The sequence below is a fragment of the Neovison vison genome, chromosome 1 (assembly GCF_020171115.1).
Source record: "Neovison vison isolate M4711 chromosome 1, ASM_NN_V1, whole genome shotgun sequence".
Lineage (NCBI taxonomy): Eukaryota > Metazoa > Chordata > Mammalia > Carnivora > Mustelidae > Neogale > Neogale vison.
In genome coordinates, this window is record NC_058091.1 from 97,192,975 (window position 1) to 97,214,689 (window position 21,715).

Consider the following 21,715-nt stretch of genomic DNA (forward strand, 5'->3'; position numbering starts at 1 on the left):
TGGTGACAACATGTTGTCAAGGTGGATTAGCTCGTTTTCTAAATTGCTCTTTGTATTGGAATTCCTGATGGGGTGGATTTTTCTCCCCTCGAAGCTCTCCCACCCCTTCTAGGAACTGTTTATTCAGGAGGTCAGAAGCACTCACGGATACCCAAATATGCCTTAAAAATGAAACCCTGACCCATTTGTGAGCACAGTCCAGTCTACCATGAACTCTCTCAAACCAGCAAAACCTTTCATCCAGTGGCTCAGACCCGTGGGGAAGACCCCGCCGCCCGGGGATTGTGCTTTAGTCCTGATTCTCGGCTTAATCGAGCTGCTGACTGCAAACCTGCAGACGTCAGCCGGATGGAAATCGAATGTGAAGGTTCCAAGGAGGCTCTCCGCAGCCCAGCTGATTCATTGTGACTGTGTTTATGGTTAGTCATGATGCATACAGTATGCGAGGCTCCAGCTGCGGGGGTGTCTGCCCACCAGCCTTCCTGCCACACGGCTGACGTAGCCCCCACCAGAAAGCAATAGGAATGGAGCTGCGGATGCCGCGCGTTAGCCCAATTCCTTCTGACAATGTTCACATTCAGTTAGGGCCCAAAGTGCTTGTACTTGTCAGTTGGGATAAATGATGAAGAAAGTAGTTCCCCTGTGGAAAGTGAAACAGAATGGCCAAAGGAAAGACTTTTCTTTGTGGCTTCCCCATGCTCCACTCCCAAGCACCCATCCCTGTAAAAATAACTCTTGAATTTTCTACTTCTTCAGCTTGCGGATACTGAAAGCTGGAGAAAAGACAGCCGGCCTGCAGGGGCATTCTCTATCATGGGCTGTTCTCTTTTTGAGGTCTTGGGGCACATGAAACTGATTCGGAAGGAAAACTAGTCGGGCAGGGAAAGTCTTGCTGCTTAGGTCAGACAGCTCCCCTGAAATGCTGGATTTGGATTTTATGGTTTGTCTGTGTCTGTGCAACACCTTTCACTAAGGAGTTTAAAGCACTATCCAAACACCATTTGTCAGCTTTATGAACGGTGAACGTGGTATTCTTTTCACCAGTAGTTTGGAATTTCCAGTGTGTAGCTCCAGACCTCTCTTATGCAGCTTTTTCTCAGACCCACGCATCCTCCTCCTTTCCCCTCAAAGGTGGTTGTGTTAGGCAGACGTAATCTATCCCTGACTTCATAGCTTCCCGATGCTATTGTTACATGCAGTTTGCCAGTGGGTCACCTTACTGTCCTTCTCCAGTGCTGCCTTCTCTGATGGATGGAAACAAGTGTTTTCTTTATCATACCAAGGAATGTAGGGCCCATAAAATAAGTTCCAAATTAAAAAGATAAAGTCTCTTCCCTTTAGCATTTGCCTCTTATTCTAGATACTCATTCAGCCTTCAGACCCAGACAATGGACACCTATAACAAAACGTCATGTCCTTTTGTTCCATATCCTGTCACCTGTACCCCCATTTCAACACATGTTCATTTATTAGATAAAAATTTTGCCAGTGGACTTTTCTCCTGCTATATTATTTTTTCCTATACATTAATATAGTTCTGCTTGGGCACCATGTTCTTCTAAGTGCTTAAGACCTTTAGATAGTATCTATTTGATCTTATACGTATATAAGGATTTGCTGGTTTGAGAGAGCTCACGATAGACTGGACTGTGTATGCAAATGGATAGGGGCTTCATTTTTAAGGGTTATTTGTGTTGATGGGTCTAGATAATAATTAAGAAAATAAAAATGTTTTATGTGGAGTCTTGAGTGGATCCTAATTAGATATGAATGTGTGCTAAGTACTGCTTGATGATTTTTTTGATATTAATTTTTTTCCAATTTATTTATTTTCAGAAAAACAGTATAAATTATTTTTTCACCACACCCAGTGCTCCATGCAAGCCGTGCCCTCTATAATACCCACCACCTGGTACCCCAACCTCCCACCCCCCCGCCACTTCAAACCCCTCAGACTGTTTTTCAGAATCCATAGTCTCTCATGGTTCACCTCCCCTTCCAATTTACCCAAATGATATTAATTTATTTTTAAAGTGTCTGAAGGTTGAATGGATTCTTATTGTGTTCCGAAATAAAACCATGGTATGAGGTAGCTGTATTAGATTGGTAGTTGACAGACTTGCATTTTTTATGCCCCACTTGAAGCCAGTTAAGGCACATTTATTCATTTGCATATTTACAAGTATTTTATTAATTTCTTCTATATTTACAATAACATTGCAGTAATGTTGTAGAATATTACTTTGGAGACCACGTCTAATTACTACTGTTCATACACATGCCTCTGAACCAGGTAAGCTGATTATTTCAAGTACAGATCAGTGCATTTAAATCACTGTCATATGTGTAGATATGTCAGAGGATATAGCTCTGTGGGATGCAAATAGGGTCACAGGAATGTAGGGAACACCTATTATTAAGTAAGAATTAATTCAGAACCCACTATGGGTTTAATACCTCTTGCTAAGTGCCAGGGGGATAAAAGATGGTAGATGGTGGTAAGATAAGCATATAGTATTTACTGCCAAATTAAATAATATGTTAATAAGTACTGTGGAAGCATGGAGAATGAGAGATTGATGGCTCCATAAAAAGATAAGATGTAAGTACCACTCAGAAAAGCAGAGAAGAAGGAAGAAGGGGGATGCAGCAGATATACTGTTTGCTGTTGAAGCTGAATTCCATGTTTGAGAAAGACACTGATTGGATCAGCTTGGTCAGAGTTGGAATCCTGGACTGGGAAAAATGGGAGGCACAATTGTTCAAACAGGCTTTGAAGAAATATGGCTGGAGAGGAGGTGCCCAGGAGGCTGGGTTTTTCCTGGAAACCATAGTGAACCCCAAAGATCCATCAAAGTTCCATCAGATGGTGCCTGATGAAATTGTGTGTGTGTGTGTGTGTGTACAGGAAGGGATTTAGTACCTGCTAAGTGCTAATAGGTGCTAAGTATAGTTCGGAGTGTTTTAAGCATATTATCTCATTAAACCTCATAACGATGAGGATGAAGTGGTGTAATTATCTGAAGTAGGTATAATTATTGTAGTTTTTCTATCAATGCTGAGGCAGAGAGAAAACATTCCTTCTCTAAGACCATTCAGCAAAAGCAAGTTACAGAACCGGAGGCTGACTCTTGGGCTACTTGACACCAGTGTCTAGGGTCTTTGAGGAGACCTTCTGGAGAGGTTTGTGACTCAGCATGTAAATATTATGGTTCACTGGTTAATAAACATGCCAGTTAGAACATATCAGGCAGATACTTGATTTAACACATAATCTAGTAAGGGCCACTTAACATCTGCTTGCCAACTTCAATGTTGTGATGGCTGAGGAAAGTGATGGAGCAAGGAAGGGAGTGTTGGACTTCAGTTCCAAATCATGTTTCATTTAGACTCTTATCTTTTGACTTAAAAAAAAAAAAAACTTCTGTATTTTTTCCTTTGATTCTTTCCTCTTGATTCTTTGATCCTTATTACTTTCTAGTTATTATGGAATGTTCAGAACAGGTAGACTTCTATGGAATTATATTTATACAGGTTGCTTTCTTTAAACCATGATGGGTGCCATGGCAGCCATGAGAATGTGCCCGGCAGACCTCCTGGTAGAGGAGGTAATTGACCATAAGCCCCAGACGCTGAGCTTTGAAATCCAGAGCTATGTTTATCCCAAGGTCACACCTCCCATGGGCTGCTCCTGGCCAAAGACTGAGTGCTGGAGGGATACTCAGGTTCCGGGAAGATATCTTTGTCAGTGGGTTTTGCCCGAAGGACCTGCTTAGGCTTTTGCCCTACCTTTGTGAGATTCAGGGAAGTCTAGGTTGCTTCCACCCATGAATCTCCCTTGTCCTCTCCTTCCGTCATGGTCTGATGACTATCCTGACTTTCTCTGGCTCTCTATCTCCTTTCACAGGAGTATTTTCTCTAGTAAAATCCTTGCACATTTAATCTTGTTTGGAATCTGCTTCTCAAAGGACCCAGACTAACAGAGGCATATTTTTTTTTTTTTTTCCCAATTTATTTATTTTCAGAAAAACAGTATTCATTATTTTTTCACCACACCCAGTGCTCCATGCAAGCTGTGCCCTCTATAATACCCACCACCTGGTACCCCAACCTCCCACCCCCCCCGCCACTTCAAACCCCTCAGACTGTTTTTCAGAGTCCATCGTCTCTCATGGTTCACCTCCCCTTCCAATTTACCCAAATTCCCTACTCCTCTCTAACGCCCCTTGTCCTCCATGCTATTGGTTATGCTCCACAAATGAGTGAAACCATATGATAATTGACTCTCTCTGCTTGACTGATTTCACTCAGCATAATCTCTTCCAGTCCCGTCCATGTTGCTACAAAAGTTGGATATTCGTCCTTTCTGATGGAGGCATAATACTCCATAGTGTATATGGACCACATCTTCCTTATCCATTCATCCGTTGAAGGGCATCTTGGTTCTTTCCATAGTTTGGCGACTGTGGCCATTGCTGCTATAAACATTGGGGTACAGATGGCCCTTCTTTTCACGACATCTGTATCTTTGGGGTAAATACCCAGGAGTGCAATTGCAGGGTCGTAGGGAAGCTCTATTTTTAATTTCTTGAGGAATCTCCACACTGTTCTCCAAAGAGGCTGCACCAACTTGCATTCCCACCAACAGTGTAAGAGGGTTCCCCTTTCTCCACATCCTCTCCAACACATGTTGTTTCCTGTTTTGTTAATTTTGGCCATTCTAACTGGTGTAAGGTGATATCTCAATGTGGTTTTAATTTGAATCTCCCTGAGGGCTAATGATGATGAGCATTTTTTCATGTGTCTGATAGCCATTTGTATTTCTTGATTGGAGAAGTGTCTGTTCATATCTTCTGCCCATTTAACAGAGGCATATTAATACGATTCATTTTCTCAAACAACTCAAATGTGAGAAATAAGACAAAATAAATGGAAAATGTATTTAAGAATTGATAAATGGATTAGAATAAGGTTCATGCAAGAATATATTAAAAGATATTTAAGGGTGAGATTTTAGAATTTTTCTTAGTTTGTACATGGATCTCTATTTTTGGAACAAAAGGTATATAATTATAAAAATATTTTGAAAAAAGGCAGATTATGAGATAATTGACAAATGCCTGTTTTCAAAAGGCCCTTGAATCCATCCATATATGTGCATTTTATGTAACTGTCTATATATGCATATGATTTTGCTGTCTGCTTTTTTACTTACTGAGCATTTTCCATGTATCCACTGCATGGTACCACAATAGTTACAAGTTCCACCTTTGTCCTATTATTTCTTTACAGTGAACCTTTACTGGTTTCTACCTTCTTTTTCTGTTATAGTTTCTGTGATCTCTCTCAAAATATTTTGGTTATGTTGAGATATTTCCTGAACATACATTTCCCAGATGATCTTTTATACAGCAGAAGGAGATTATGTTTGTGTCACTTGCTGTAGTTGGCTATTATTTTTTTCCAAAATCATGGCACCATATACTAATGGTAAATAAGAATTCCGAATTCCACTTCACCTCACCAGCACCAAGTACTGAGCACTACATAGTGTTTTTCTCATGTTAAATAACAACAACCTTCTCTAATTTGCCCTTATTTAATTATTAGCAAAGACAAACACTTTCAATGGACATATGTTCCAAATGAAAAAGAAAATATACATCTAATTAAGTAAACATTTATAATATTTTTGGATGTTGATGTATTGGTCCAGTTGTTATTTAAGCAGGAGTAAGAACTTCTTGTCTTTTCATTATAGGAATACTTGCTGTGTGTTTTAAAGGAATGTTTTTCCCCCCTTGGCGTGTCAAGCAGCTATTCCTTTTTTTTTTAAAGATTTTATTTATTTATTTGACAGAGATAACAAGTAGGCAGAGAGAGAGGAGGAAGCAGGCTCCCTCCTGAGCAGAGAGCCTGATGTGGGGCTCGATCCCAGGACCCTGGGATCATGACCTGAGCTGAAGACAGAGGCTTTAACACACAGAGCCACCCAGGTGCCCCGCAGCTATTCCTTTTTAGTTCTGTAACATCAAGACAAAACAACAGCCACTTTTTATGCCAACAGGTAGAACACATGAACATTGTAGATAACTTTTTTTTAGCATCATTTATTTATCAGCTCCTACCCCAGGAAAGCAATAACAGAAATTCGAAAACCACTCAGAGGTTATATGGTAGAATCTCATCCTTCCTTGTGCATATTCACATTTCTAGGACCTAATAACAATACGTGCACAGACCAGCCCCCTCCAAAGCGAGGACTGGCAAGACAAAATTCCATGTAGGCATCTGAGCCTCATTTCTCTCCAAAACACAGTGCCTTCTTCCACAGACCTGTCAGTTCATCTGTTTGGGGACCAAGGTCATTTCCACCTTTTTTTTTTTTTTTTAAAGATTTTATTTATTTATTTGACAGAGAGAGATCACAAGTAGGCATAGAAGCAGGCAGAGAGAGAGAGAGGGAAGCGGGCTCCCCGCCGAGCAGAGAGCCCGATGCGGGACTCGATCCCAGGACCCCGAGATCATGACCTGAGCTGAAGGCAGCGGCTTAACCCACTGAGCCACCCAGGCGCCCCCATTGTTGAGAGTGGAGAAACCCTGGAGGAGGTTTAAGGATAGTTTTGGACTATCCTTTTGGGAAAGTTGACCTGGGATCTTTCTGGATTTCTTTTTCTTTTCTTTTCTTTTCTTTTTTTTTTTAAGGAAATTATCCCAATGTTGGAACTGCTTCTAAAATAAATTTTCCAAAACTACCCATTGTATTAATGAGCAACTGAAATATGAAATATGTCCTTCCAAAAGCATATAATCATTGAGAAAGTTATGTAATCACTGAAATGTTTCCCTAGGACGGAAGTTATTGCACCTTCCGCTGTTCTCCAAACATATCTTGCATATACTTTTATTATTGCATGCCACCTCATTGTATTTATACTTAGATTTTTTATGTGCCTAACTCTTCTTAATAGAATGAAAGCTCTGAGCAGCAATGTCTTGGTTATTATTTTATCCCATGAAACTTCTAATAAACTAATATTCAGAGGATGTACTCCATATGATAGGAGAAACATTGTATATCATTTAATCCTTAGAACAACACAATGAAATAGGTACTATTATTATCTCCATTTTACTGATGAGGAAATTGAGATGAGGAGGTTAAGTAATTTGCCTGGGATTAACGGTCATTTAGTGGCAGAGCTAAGACTCAAATCAGATCTAACTCCAGAATCTTCATTTAGTCTTTAGTACAAAGGAATATAGTGTTTATGGTATTATTATTATTGTTATTATTATTGTGATTTGTAAAGAATGAATGACCAAACCTGTGGGAAAACCCTCTGTTTGGGACTTTTTGGAATGTTCAAATTATCACAGCTTATAGGGGAAATAAAGTACATTGCTTCGACCACTGGACAGAAATTGAACTTACTTATGTATGGGTGCTTATTCCAGTCCCAAATTTTAATGCTCAACCTAGGTAAGAGAGGGTCCCATAATAGAAAGAACATGACCTTAGAAGTCAGTCTAATTTGGGCTTCAGTGCTCATCCCATAACTTCGTAGCTTTGTCATCTTTCATAAATTACATAACTTAGAGGAGTGTCAGTTTCTTCATCTGAAAAATAAGGATATAACACCAACCTGTGGCTTTTATGCAGATCAAATAAGATAACAAATCTTAGATTGTAAAAACTGTGAGTGGTATGGTGTCTGTACTTTTCAACACTATGTGTCCAGAAGTGTAGCTAGTACTTTACATAGTGTTGGGCACATAGTTGGTCCTCAGTAAATATTCATTAGGTAAATGAAAGAATGAACTTACATAGCATCTAGTATAGAGAAAGTGCTCAATTTATGTTATTTGTCCCCCAAACTTCTTTATTTTTTTTTAAATTTTATTTATTTATTTGACAGACAGAGATCACAAGTAGGCAGAGAGGCAGGCAGAGAGAGAGGAGGAAGCAGGCTCCCTGCTGAGCAGAGAGCCCAATGCGGGGCTCGATCCCAGGACCCTGGGATCATGACCTGAGCCGAAGGCAGGGGCTTTAACCCACTGAGCCACCCAGGCACCCCAAACTTCTTTATTTTTTAAAGATTGATTATTGATCAGAGAGAGAGAGAGAGCGCGTTTGTGTGTATGTGCGAGTGTGCAGGAAGGTCAGAGGGAGAGGAAGAGTCTTAAGCAGATTCCATTAGCAGGGAGGCCGACATGGGGCTTGATCTCATGATTCTGAGATCATGATCTGAGCTGAAACCAAGAGCTGGATGCTTAACTATGCTTAACTATGCTACCCAAGTGCCCCCAAACTTCTTTATTTTTATCAAATTGTTATGTTGTATACCTCAAACTAATATACATCAAGTATACCTGAATTTAAAAAAAAAAGAAACCTCTTTATTTTTGCATTCACCTTTGTTTAGCATAAGCTTATTGAAATTCTTTCTTTCTTTCTTTCTTTTTTTTTTAAAGATTTTGTTTATTTATTTGGTAGAAAGAGAGAGTGCATGAGAGGGAGAAGCAGACTGCTTGCTGAACAGGGAGCACGATGTGGGACTCAATCCTGGGACTCCCGGATCATGACCTGAGCCAAAGGTAGTCACTTAACCAGCCCAGCCACCCAGGAGCCTTTGAAGTTATTTCTTGACTTAGCATGTCTCCTTCAAAACTTCTTTAATGATTTTATTGGTCTCTTCAACTATATCTTTGACCATTGTCTTTTCTCACCCTACTTGCCCTCTTCAGTAGGACTCAATTACTGATTAAATGTGAGAAGTTTAGAAAAGAAATCAAGAAGGGATTTTGAGTTTCAGTTCCTGTTGTCTGTGAGAATGGGGGTCAATGCTAGCAGTCATGGACAGAAGGGGTGTGGAATTATACAAGAATTAGCATAGACTGTGAACAGGGCTGAATGAAGGAGCTTGAAATATTGAAATATAAAGAAAAGGAAAAGGGCGGAGAAGACATTTAAATCCAATAGGATTGGATAATTAATTAGGTTAGGGGTTGGAAAGCAGAGAAGAGTTTCTTGATAGTGTAACTAGAAAAGTGGTATATCAACAGAAACAAAAAAAATGAAGGATAATGGTTTTGAGGAAACATTGATGAAATATTGTTTTACATGTTCAATGACAAGAGTAATTATGAAAAAAGCCATTATTATACAGGGTAGAAGTACAATTATTCCTGTAGGGGCTGCTGAGTTGTTTTCTTCTAAGTAAATGTTTCTAGAATGTTTGCTTTTTGTTTTCATGTCTGGTTTTATGACTTTACTGTAATGGTTCAGTATTATTATTTCTATTGTCAGCTTCTATCAGTTAATCTGTTTTTATGTTACTTACTGAGTAAATTATAATGTACTAGGCACTATGTTAAATGCTTTCATGCATTAACTCATTTAATTTTCAGAAAAATACTACGTGGTAGATGGGTGAAGGTATCTATTTTTTTTTTTGCAGCTGGTTTCCAGCAAGACTTCTCCACTTTTCTATAAGCCATCACTTGCTGTGTCTTCAGAGTCCAAAATCCTAGTGTGTTTGAGGCACTTTAAGCATTAACTTGCTTTTACTCAAAGCCCACTCACAACCTGCTTCCAAATCTACCACATTTTGGATCTCTGTTAGAATGGCACAACACTTTCATTATCAGAGTTTGTATTGGTTATATATTGCTGTATAACAAATTACCCCATGGCTCAGTGGTAAATGTGACGTTGCTATAGTTTTAAAACAAAGAATAAAACCATTGAGCCAGTATTCTTATTTATTCGTTGTAGAACTCTGAGCACAAAGAGAAGAAGGGCATGAATCCATGAAAATACCCTGAAGAGGAAAGATAAGCTCTAAGGCAGATGGCAGTATGGCGTCTTAAACTTTAAAACCACAGTTGAATAACATGTACGAGAGAGAGGATGGAAAAGTACAAATTAATGAACCCTGATGTCTGCTTTTTTTAAAAAAAAATTTCAGTTAAGAGTATATATTGTGCAGAGAAAGACAAATGTCATATGATCTCCCTGATATGAGGAATTTGAGAGGCTGAGTGGGGAGTTTGGGGGGCAGGAAAGGAAAAAATGAAAGAAGATGGGATCGGGAGGGAGACAAACCATAAGAGACTCTTAATCTCACAAAACGAACTGAGGGTTGCTGGGGGGATGGGAGGTATGGAGAAGGTGGTTGGGTTATCGGCATTGGGGAGGGTATGTGATATGGTGAGTGCTGTGAAGTGTGTAATGCACATACATCACTGAGAGGGAAAAAAATGATGACTAAACAACCAAATATTACGGGACAAATGCTCTGCAGACATGTATAAAATGCTAAGGAAGTGCACACAAAGTAATGATTTGATATGAGAGAGTGTGCTGGGTATTCTGTCTTTGTTCCCCTCCCATCTGCTCCTCATCCTTCTCCCCTTGCTCTGTGCACTTAGAAGCAGCAGCTGACTCTCGGGCATATCATGGCAGGCTTGCCTTGGTCCCTCATTTCTACCTGGGTTTGCCCAGTGGGAGGCATCAGCCGGATTGCAAAGGGAGAGAGATCAGTAGATTTACTCCCCTGGCTCCTGCCCTGCTGGGCCACAGTTTGCTCTTGGCTGCATTTCTTACCAGTGTTGAACTTTTAGTTCTTTCCTACAGCTACGCTCTCGCTGAGTTCCAGTAATGGCTCCCACCTCTTGCCTGGCAGGGTTTCAAGGTTGCTAGCCTTCATGGACTTCACCTTTCTTTCTAGTTTCTTTTAACTTTGCCAGCACCCTTATTACATTCTCCTTAATTACCTCTTCTGAGTGGGTCATCCCCTTCCTGCTAGGTCCTGATTCTCAACTGACTACATAAATGAACAGAATGAATCACTATAAAACAAGATACCAATCACAGGAGCTTATCTAGCCTGGAGAGACATCTGGGCAGAGAGTGCTGTGTGCTTTTAAAATAGTTTCTGAGAGGAGTTTCGAACCTTTACAAGAGAGACCTAATACATACACTGGCCACATGTCATGTTTCAGATCCCACACTGAATTGTTGGCTTTCTATTCATGTGTTTGCAGATTGTCCCACAAAGAGGTAGATTATCTCACCAATGAAACAAAGCAACTGTTTATTTCACCTACTGGCAGGGCTGCCAGATTTAGCAAAAACAAAACCAAATCAGACAGGATTCCCAGCTAAATTTGAATTTCAGGTGAACAATGAAGGCTTTTTAAGTATGTCTCATTGGAATATTTGGGTGTGGCCATATTTACACTGCATTTTATCTGGCAATTGTACCTACAGGGACTTTTACATAGTAGGCACCTGATATATATTTCTTGATCGATAGATTTCGATGTTACAGAAAACAAAGTTCTCCAAAATAATCAGGCACTGGCTAAGGATTGCTGTTGCTATATCAGGCTGTGTCAGAAATCATCAAGTGTCCCTGAGGCCACACATTCAGACTCTGCTGGCTCTCTTGGTCCTAACATCTATTTTACCTTCAAGATGTATCTGTATCTTGGTTCCTCCAGGCTGTGTATCTGCTAGAAAGGCTGTTGTGAAGGGTAAAGAATGTATGGTTTGGATAGAAACACGTTCAAATTCTAACGGCGGTAGCAGTGAGACCTTGGGCAAGTCATTTAAGCTCCTCAAACCCATCTCCTAAACTGGACAATGGCCACGAGTAATGCCTGATTGCTGTGTGGATTGATTAGAGTTAGAGCTGATGAGTGCTGAGTGAGTAGTCCCGAGCCTAGAACATAGCACTGAACGAGAACTAAAATACAGCGTCCCTGTATACCAGCTGATGGGTGAGACATAGAGATGACTTCTTGGTTATATAACATAACTATGCAGGCGACCTAGGAAAATGTCTTATAGATTCAGGTTAGTTCTGGAAGTAGCAAATACTATAATCCATCCCAGAAAGGTTTATTTGTTTGTTTGTTTTTTTAACGATTTTTGGTTGTGGGGACATAAATATCATACCAGCCCAGCATAATGCTATCTCTTAACTGAGGAATCACCTTTGGAGTAGAGAAACTATGTATAGAAGTAAAAATTGGGCCTTTTGATGTCCCTTTTAATCTTACGATTGTGGCATTATAGAACTATGTTTAGAATTTTAGCCAACTCTGACAACATGAGCTATGAAAGAAACATTTTCAAACATGAATCTAGGTCTGGTATATTCGCTAAGAGAACAGCTAATTCTTAGGAACATAATATTGCTTTAAGCTTTCTTTTAAGCATGGTGTCTTTAAGAATATTCTCTAAGAGAACCTCCTCAAACATGCACATTTACAAAATCTCTGTTACCTGCAAATCTTGCCAAATATCTATCACTTCTGTAACTTGCTGTATTTTTGTCCCTAGAAAGATATTTGGCTTTATCTCAAATTTTGAAAAACATTTAAGTAAAATAGTAAGTCATTACAATAATTCTTTAAGCTTTCAATTAATGTGTGGCTCATTTTGACAGAATGAAATAGAGGAATTTCATTTTATATATTTGCTTGTTGGGGAGAAGCTAATATACAGATGATAAAAGATGGTTTAAAAGGATTAGAGAAAACTAAACCCTTTGAGGATGTAGTTCATACCTTTATGTATAAAAAAGTTTTCTAGTCTCTATTATATAAATTTTTTAAAAATTTGTCTTCCATACAGAAGCATCAGATATATGGCATAATTCTATAAATGACTTATGGGAAAAGCCAGTAGATGGAGAATTGGCACACCAGGCTTAGCTTTGGCTCTACAATGAAACATTCTAGGTCTCAGTTTCTTGAAAGAGATGTTGGACTGGATCTTTCCTCCAATCCGTTTCTTGACATTGAGATTCTGTACTGTGTATTTTGTCCAGGTCCAGCGTGGACAGTCACAAGGCCAGAGTTAACTGCCGTTTACAAGCATCCTGAGAACTAGACAGGATGAAGCTAAGAGACAGCAATATCCAAGGCAGTCCAGCCTCATCAAAAGGTGTCCCTTTGGTCCTCTTGGGTCACCATAACTCCTCTGCAGTGTCCCTTCATGCCATGGGCTCCACGTACTCTTGTGTCTGAGATATGTATTCCAGGAAGATAGAGACTAGGGACTGAGACCTGGAGAGTTCTGATGTTATTTTAGGCTAGAGAGGAAGGCCCAGAAATAAGCCAGCTAGTGACAGCTCTAAGGAGGTCAATTGCATGGTTTTCTGGGAGGCCAAGCAAAGGCAAGTGTGTAAAACCTTGGCTTTGCTCGGCGGTCTCCATCTTTCATTTCCATACAAATTCAATAACGGGTTCGAAGCAGCGCAGAAACAGTGCACTGAAGAAAATCCTTTCACAGAGATCATTTCTTGAAGAATTTCATGAAGCAGCAGCCACAGCTGTTTAAGGCAGCATGTATGTCATTTTCTAGGAGAAAACTGAACTGAAGAAATGCACTTTTCCATTGGTGTTATCGTCCTAAATTCTAGATATCTTCATAGATGTACTGTAACTAGAGCCCAAATATTTGTATTCCAAATGAGCTTTTAAAAGATTTAGTCCTTGTTATCCCAAACCAAAATTTCAGTAAAAACAGTCTGGACTAGCTAGCACGATTTTATGGTTCATATCACCGGAGACCCAATATAAAATTTGAAGAATATGTTTTGCAAGAGAATTATATCTCTTTCTACATATTACCATTTTAAAAGCCTAACACTTCAATATTTTTTCTCAGTCATCAGGGTGGCAAATTGCTTACATGAATAACTGTCCAACTGAAATGAATAATCACTAGCAAAGAAAACACGAATAGTCAATTTAGAATATATCAGCACGTCTCTTTCTATTTGGTGCCATAGAGCAAGAACAATTAGAACAACAACAACAACAACAACTGGTTCCCATTAAAAAAAAAGAAAAATTGGACTGAATATTTGCAACACTGACTACCTGAGACAGAAAGATTGCATCTTAACCCATTCTCAGGTTGGATTTGGGTGTTTTGAAATGCGATTCGTCACATCCTACTATGACAGATTTGGAAAGGAGGGTAGCTGGGAGACCCAAGCACAATCCCAGGAACACAGGGATCCTCATTTCCAACGCTACCTCTCTTCCCAGGGGCCTACAGCAGTCCAAGGACCATGCTAGGAGGCTTTGGGCTTTTCGGGAATTGGCAATACCTGCCGAGTTGGCTTTAAAATTACCAAGTAAAAGCATTAAATTCTAAAATTAATATTAAAATTTTAAATTAAATTTAAACAAATATTTAAAAATAGGAAATAAAATTTATTGTTAAAAAATGCCAGTGAACACTCAACAATAACATTGAGAGGGGCCATTAAAATAGCAGCACCCTTTCTTCCTTTTTAAATAATTATCATTTTTAAGAATAGTGTCTTCCCTTGGATGAGAGCTATGTATCGTGTATTACTAGTGAGAACTTTGAAACGAAACTATCAGTCATTCTACTTGGAAATTAACTTAAATGCGGCACCTGTCTAAGTGTCAGGTGTGTGCTCAGTGAGTGGCTTGTGCAGCAGCATCTTTGTCTGTCTTTGTCTTAACGTGTCAACTCCCTGGGGGCAGACACATCATCTCCAACTTCCCTATTACCAGATAAGTAGATAGCAAATGCTAAAAAGATGGGCTGACATATGTTGGCCATTAAGAGAATTAAAATAAAAAGGTTGCTTTATTGTTTAATAGTTACAGAGTTTCAGTTTTGCTAGATGAAATCATTCTGGAGATACATAGGCGTGATGGTCGTGTGCCGATGTGGATATCCTTAATGCCTCAGACCTGTATACTTAACAGTGGTTCCAATGGTACATTTTATGTTAAGAATATTGTAACACAAAATGGTGGAGTTATTTAAGAGGAGGGAAAATAGTAAAAAGGAAGCAGACTTATTTTCATGTTTCACGTCATAATTGTAGATTCTTTTCCCTTTTTCTGTTTTTTCTTTGCTAACATCAAAGTGACTGATCACTAAGCAGTGGGGCTGTTAAGATCTGTCATCACATATAGCCTGAAAATGTTTCCTTTCAAGTGTTCGTGATTGAATTGAAAGTTTCTTATTTTCTTATCTGATTTGATACAAAGAGACAGAGGGAGAGGAGAGGAGAGGGAAGAGAGAAGAGGGAAAAGAACAGGACTAAGTTTGTATTAATTGTAGGATTACTTCATCTAAGCCAGAGCATATATCACTAATGGAGATGCTTGACTTACTGATCAGGTATTTGTACCACTACTGGGACCAGTTTCATCTTTCTGAAATCACTCTGGGGTCATGTCCAGCTCCTCGTAATCTTTTTCAGGTGGGGAGGTAGCTAGGAAGTTCTGAATTGACAAGAGAATATGACCAAAGGATGGCGGCTCAGAACAAATAGAACTTAGAAATGTATATTCTTGGATCCAGAAAAAAGAAAGGAGAAAAAAAAAAACCCTCTAAAATCTCCAGTGACAAATCTTTCTAATATGATGAATCTGTCATATTTTAATTATTCCGGTAAACCGGTGTGCATGTTAAATTTTCCTATGTGTGATTTCAAGGCAATATGTACGTATATTTCATCTGCAAACCTGGATCTATTCATATAACTGTGTATGGAAAAATGGATTCATATTCAAACACATTTCCCCCCAAATTTCTTTGGTATTAGGATATAAAATTTTGGCAGGTTAAAATATAAACGATGATTTTATGTATTTTTGAAACTGTGAGAATGAAATAAAACAATGGCACACTAAAGATATTAGCTTATAATGAACAAAGAAAACCTGGTTTTAAATAATTTGGATTTTTAGGTTAAAGTCAAATGTTGCCATAATTATATTTGTTTCCTTTGTGAAAAATGCAATTAAGTAAATGTCTTCCAATAATTCCCAAATACGGGAAGTAAACTTGACAGTCTTTTATTTGGTGTTCAAGTTGGTGGTGTGCCGGACGTATGTCATATAAACCACCTAGTAAATGCAAATTTAGGTGTGATGTTTAAGAATACCTGTTTCTACTTGATTGCTTATACGGTGTAATAGAATAAAAATATTGGAGTGAATGGCTAGAAACTGAATATTCTTCCTTGAAGGCAGGTTTTTTTTTTTTTTAAGGTTTTTTTTTTTTTTTTTTTTTTAATTTATTTGAGAGAGAGAGAGTGAGTGAGCACAAGGGGGGTGGGTGGGTAGGGAGGGAGAGGGAGAGTGCTGACCATGGAGCCTTGTGCAGGGCTTGATCCATCCTAGGACCTTGGGATCATGACCTGAGCCGAAGGCAGAAGCTTAACCAACTAAGCCACCCGGAACCCCTTTGAAGGTAGTTTTTGCCCAGAATATGTCTTGCTGCAGGTGGCAGACACTGTGTCATCCTGGTATCCTGACTTATTTGGCAGTCCCCTTTAATCAAAAGTTTAGTGCAAAATAAGGCATATTGTAGCATTCCCTAGATACAAGAACAGTCATGCTGAGTTCATTTCATAACCACTTGCTCATCACTGCTTTTAAGTGATAAAGTTAATATTTGGATTTTTTTTCTCCCTCTGTATTTACCTTTAAAAAAGTATAAAACATACCTATTGCTAAAAAGTATGGACCCATTTATAGGAATATCAAAATAACAAATCTGAGAATCATTAAGTGACACTTGACCTCAAAATAGAAGTGGCATCTAGGCCTTTCCCATCAAGTCATAGAAAACCAGAAAATGACAATTTAGGCTCTGCCTAATTTATTTTGTACTTATGGGTGAGAGGAAAGATAAATTTGGGTTTTGACTATGGATGTAAATATGTACTCACTGCCAAGAAAATACAGGACATCTTACAAAACCGTGAGTGAATGATAAAAAGACAACATTCTAAAGACACCAGATTAAAGGAAAGTACTGTAGATTCTATTGCCCGCTTTGCAGAAATTGTCTGCTACATCCATGATATTAAGCATCTCGTAATTAAGTAGTAGTGCCCAAGGTGGTGTTATCTCGGAGATGCTGATAGAGGGAATTTTATGGCAATGTATACACAAGGGCAGCATTTTTCATTTTAAGACAGTTTAAGGTATTTTTTGAATTACCTTAATTTCCAGTCCTCAAACTTTAAAACATTGTTCTCCCTCTTATTTCATTTGGTCCTCTCAACATCTCTATGAGGTTGCCATTACCATCCCCTTTTGATAGAAAAGGGAATAAAAGGTTCACAGAGTTGTCCAACTTCTTCAGTTAGCAAGGAGGCAGAGCTGGGATTTGGACCCAGATAATCTGGCTCTGGAGCCAGCCCTCTAAACCTCTGGGGCTCTTTGCCCTCCTGCTGTGACTCTTCTAAGGGCCTTCCCATACCCATACCACCAGAAGACCTCCGCTTTCAGCGAAGCTTCCATCCTTAAAGGAAACTCAGATGTGCTATGCTCAGATGAAAATGCCATCCCCTTCCTTCTAGTTTTACTGAGGTCGAATTGACACAGAACACTGTGTAAGCAGAGTGATCTCCCTTCCATTTATTGTGAAATCATTACCATTATAAGTTTAGTTAACATTCTGTTATGTTATAACTTTATATATTCTTTATAGCTATTTGTATTTATATTTTCATATGTATGTATTTATATTTATAAAATAAACATAATATATTATACATGCTATATATATTATATAAATATATAAATATTTATTTATATATATTTATGTATTCTTTATAGCTATAAGGAAAAGGAAAAAATCTGTGTTTGTTGTTGTTGTTGTTGTTTTTTTCCCAGTGATGAGGGTTCTTAGGATCTATCCTTCTAACAACTTTCTTGTATATTATAGGGCAGTGTTAGCTGGAGCAGCCATGCCATACATTACATTCCTGGTACTTATTTATCTTAGAATTGGAAGTTTGTAGCTTTTCACTACCTTCATCCAGTTCCCCTTCCCTCCATCCTCTGTCATAGGTAACCGCAAATCTGATCTCTTTTTCTGAGTCTTCCCTTTCCCTTTACTTGCTTGATTAGATTACACATATAAATATGATCATATAGTATTTGTCTTTATCTGTGTGACTGATTTCACTTAGTGTAATGCCTTCAAGGGCCATCCAAGTTGTTGCAAATGTCCGGATTTCCATATTTTTAATGACTTAGTAATATTCCACTGTGTGTGCACATGTGTGTGTGTGTGTGTGTGTATGTATATATATATGTATATATATATATATGTATCTCAAAGTTTCTTTTTCTATTCCTCCCTTGAGGGACACTCAGATGGTTCACATGTCTTGGCTATTGTAAATAAAATTGCTATGAACATGAGGGTGCGGATATCTCTGACATTGTGTTTTCATTTCCTTTGGTTAAATACTTAGAAGTGGAGTAGGTGGATCATAGGGTGGCTCTATTTTTAATTTGTTGAGGAATCTTCGTACTGTTTTCCATAGTGGCTGTACCAGTTTATGTTCCCACAAGCAGGCCCGAGAGCTTCCTTCTCTCCACGTCCTCTCCAGTAGTTTTGTCTCTTGTCTTTTGAGGACAGCCATAGAATACCATTCTGAAGGCTAAAACGAGAGTGACCTCATTACCGGAAGTCTGTACTGAAGACCCTGCAGCTCACGGACTTCCCGGTTCAGGTCCCAGCCATCCCCTCTTCCAGGTGAGAAAGCATAAAAACTGTCTCAGAACTCATTATTCTTACATTATGTTAAATAGAGTTAGAAACTTGATATCTATTACAAAGTATGGGGCCACTCACTTCCCACAAATCCTCCACTTGACTTCATAAGCATGGTAACATCTGTGTCAGTTTCGGAGCCAGACAAATACCATCTTTTAGCTATTGGAATAATTTTTGTGTCATGTTAAATGTCCTGTCTCCGAGTCTCAGTGTCTTAACCCCTATCATTCAGGAGCTCAAGCAGATAAACCCAAAAAAGCCCTCTTGAACCACAAAAATTGTAGATTCCAAGGAATAGTGGAAATTATAACCTCTTCTTACTGTCTGAAGTAGCTCTTCTCTCTTGGCCATAGACATCCATTCAGAGTTCTTTACCTCCAGCCCCACAAAAACGAAGCTTAGTTGCGTATGTGTATTCATTCACAACCATGTTTGATGGTCATGGTGACATGGGGTAATTTTCCAGGCTGCTCTCCTCTGAGCACCCTCTTCAGCTGATAGTGTGGGAGGCCAGAACCTCCCTTAAGGAGGAAGGTTTTCTCTTCCTTCCCCTAGAGTTACCCTTTGCCCCAGGAAGAGAAAGTTCCTGGGCACTCTCATTGTCTTTAAACAATGGTAGTTCCTGCCTAGCAGGAGTTAGCTGCCTGTGAGTTCTGCTGGGCAATATAGCCCTGGTATGCTGTGGCTTTTTGTCAATGCTAATTGACCATGGCAGTGATTACTGCCTATGACTTGAAGCCTGAGGAGTGCCGAGGAATGTGTGATTTCTATACAATAAGGGATAATTGAATATTGCTCCTTTCTGTTTCACAGCCTTGTGAACACTAGGTCTGGCAGATTTGAGGCAAGGCCTATGAGGAGACTTGCCAATTTCTTTCACTACAAGTGGCCCATGCTGGGCTGATCTGTTCTTCCACTTGTTCCTCTGGCACCTGCCCATGTGGAGGGGATGCTTCAACACAGCACATCTGTTGTAGCCTCACAGATTCTTCTGCTGTTCCAGATCTGTGTGTGATGAAGAGTCCTTTTGTGTGGAAATCATCCAGCCTCAAACACACAGTTCAGCAATTTTGCTGAAAGGAGAACAGTCTTGGCGGCACTTGGTGAATCAGGATGACATTAGCAATCTTGCCTTGTTTCTGCTTTGCAGAAGGAGTAATCACAGCTTCTATCCTCAGCTTGTGCTGTGGCCATAAGGATAAGTCATATGGTTTTCATGCTTGAGCTGTATTGGGTCGTATCTATCTGACATCACCTTCTTTTTAAGTCCTATATGAAGAAAGATGGTGTGTGAGTTTTATTAGCAGCAACACAAAACCCTTAAACTATACCGCTATACGTTTTCCACATGATCACCAGTTTCATTTAGCAAGGAGAATGTTTTTGATGAAAAGATAAACAATATTTGTTTGGTTCCTCAGTTCTTTTGAGTTATTTTTTGCTTCAGCTTCTTTTATCCAATATCTTTATCCTGTATTTGTCTGAGTTTCTCAATTGCTATTTGGCATATATGCAGGGGACTAACAACCTTTTCTTGGTGAAATCTATTCTGATTTTCACTGTTGTGGATGAGACATTTTATAGCTTTTTTTGGCACTGTTAGCAAGCCCTGCACCTGGAACTTCTAGTTTGTTTCCAGTTTGGAAATTCCAGTTTGTCCTTTGAACTTCCTTGTTCCCCCATGACTGTGGTGGAGCTCCTGTACACTTTGGGCCTCTTTTTTTTTTTTTAATATTTCTGGCTCAGACTGACAGGCTGACATCTTCTTGAAGATAGAGACCACAAATCCCTCTTGTTTTGGAATTCCATCAACCATGGCATTGTGGTTGCTTGGGTGGATGGAAGGATGAATGCCTTAGTTGATGAATGAATGAATGAATGAAAGAATGGGAAGTATGTCTGATATTTGATGTTGATGTTGTTCATAAATGATGTTTTAGGTGGATAGCCTAATAATAATCTGAAGGGTTTTCTTTATCGATATTAGGATGCTAAAAAAATGTACTTGTGGTAAGTGTTATTTATTCAGAAACTCCAAGTTCTCTCCATCCATCACACCTTTGTTACCTTTGTTTGACTCTGCCATGCTAGAGTTCATGAATAGCCACCGTCAAATTCCTGACACCTTCAGTAACTCCAGTCCAGCTGACCTTTCTTCCCTGAGAGTCTTTCCCTCCTCTTCTAAGTTACACTTTTGAACTACTTCTCCTCACTGCTTCTTTCAAAGGACTCTGTTCTTTCACCTCCACGAACATCAGTTTTTCTAAATATCAGTCTCTTCCTCTTTTCTCTCAACAATTTTTTTCTCTCTTTGGGCATCATCTGTCATCCATCAACTCTAGACTCATCTGTGTCTGTTGATCTGACATCCTTTCCGTGATCCAAGTTCACATTTCCAGTTGCTCATTCCACATTCTTCGTTTGGTGTTCTTCCTCTTCCTCAAACATTTCCAGTGGGAAAGCCCTGCAGATCCTGTTCCCTACCTATGTCTGCCCAACTTGCTCTCTCCATTTCATACTACAACAACCACTTTAACTCCACTTCTCACACTCCCCTCAGCCATTTTCAGAATTGACAACTGTTCTTCCCACCTCTAGGCTCGATTCCAGTCTGTAACTTGGGTTTCTCAGGCTTTTGACCAAATCCGTTATTACAGAACATCTAGCACCCAGATAAACCTTAACCTTAAAGTTCTGCCATACCTCCACAATCTCCTACTGATGGAGATATTATAAATGATTTTCTTTTATTTTCATCATCTTCCTACACTTTCATGTCCTTGCACATGCTTTGATTAGAATGCTTTTTCTAACATACTAACCTCACAAACTTGTGTTCACTTTTCAAGATTCAGGTAGCACTTCCTTTAAACAATTTTTTTTTCCTTTTTCACTTTTTGGGGGAAAGTTTGCAATACATAGCAATAATTACAGTTTTAAGAAAAGCATTCACTTTACTCTTGGCTTTCAAGGTGTTATAAATAAATGATTATGATACAATTTAATATTGTATATTAAATAATTTATAATAATAGTAATAATGATAATTTAATATGGTATATTTAAATTTTGGTTTATAAGTCTGCAGTTGTGAGTGTTATGAGGGTAAGGACGGCCTTACTTATT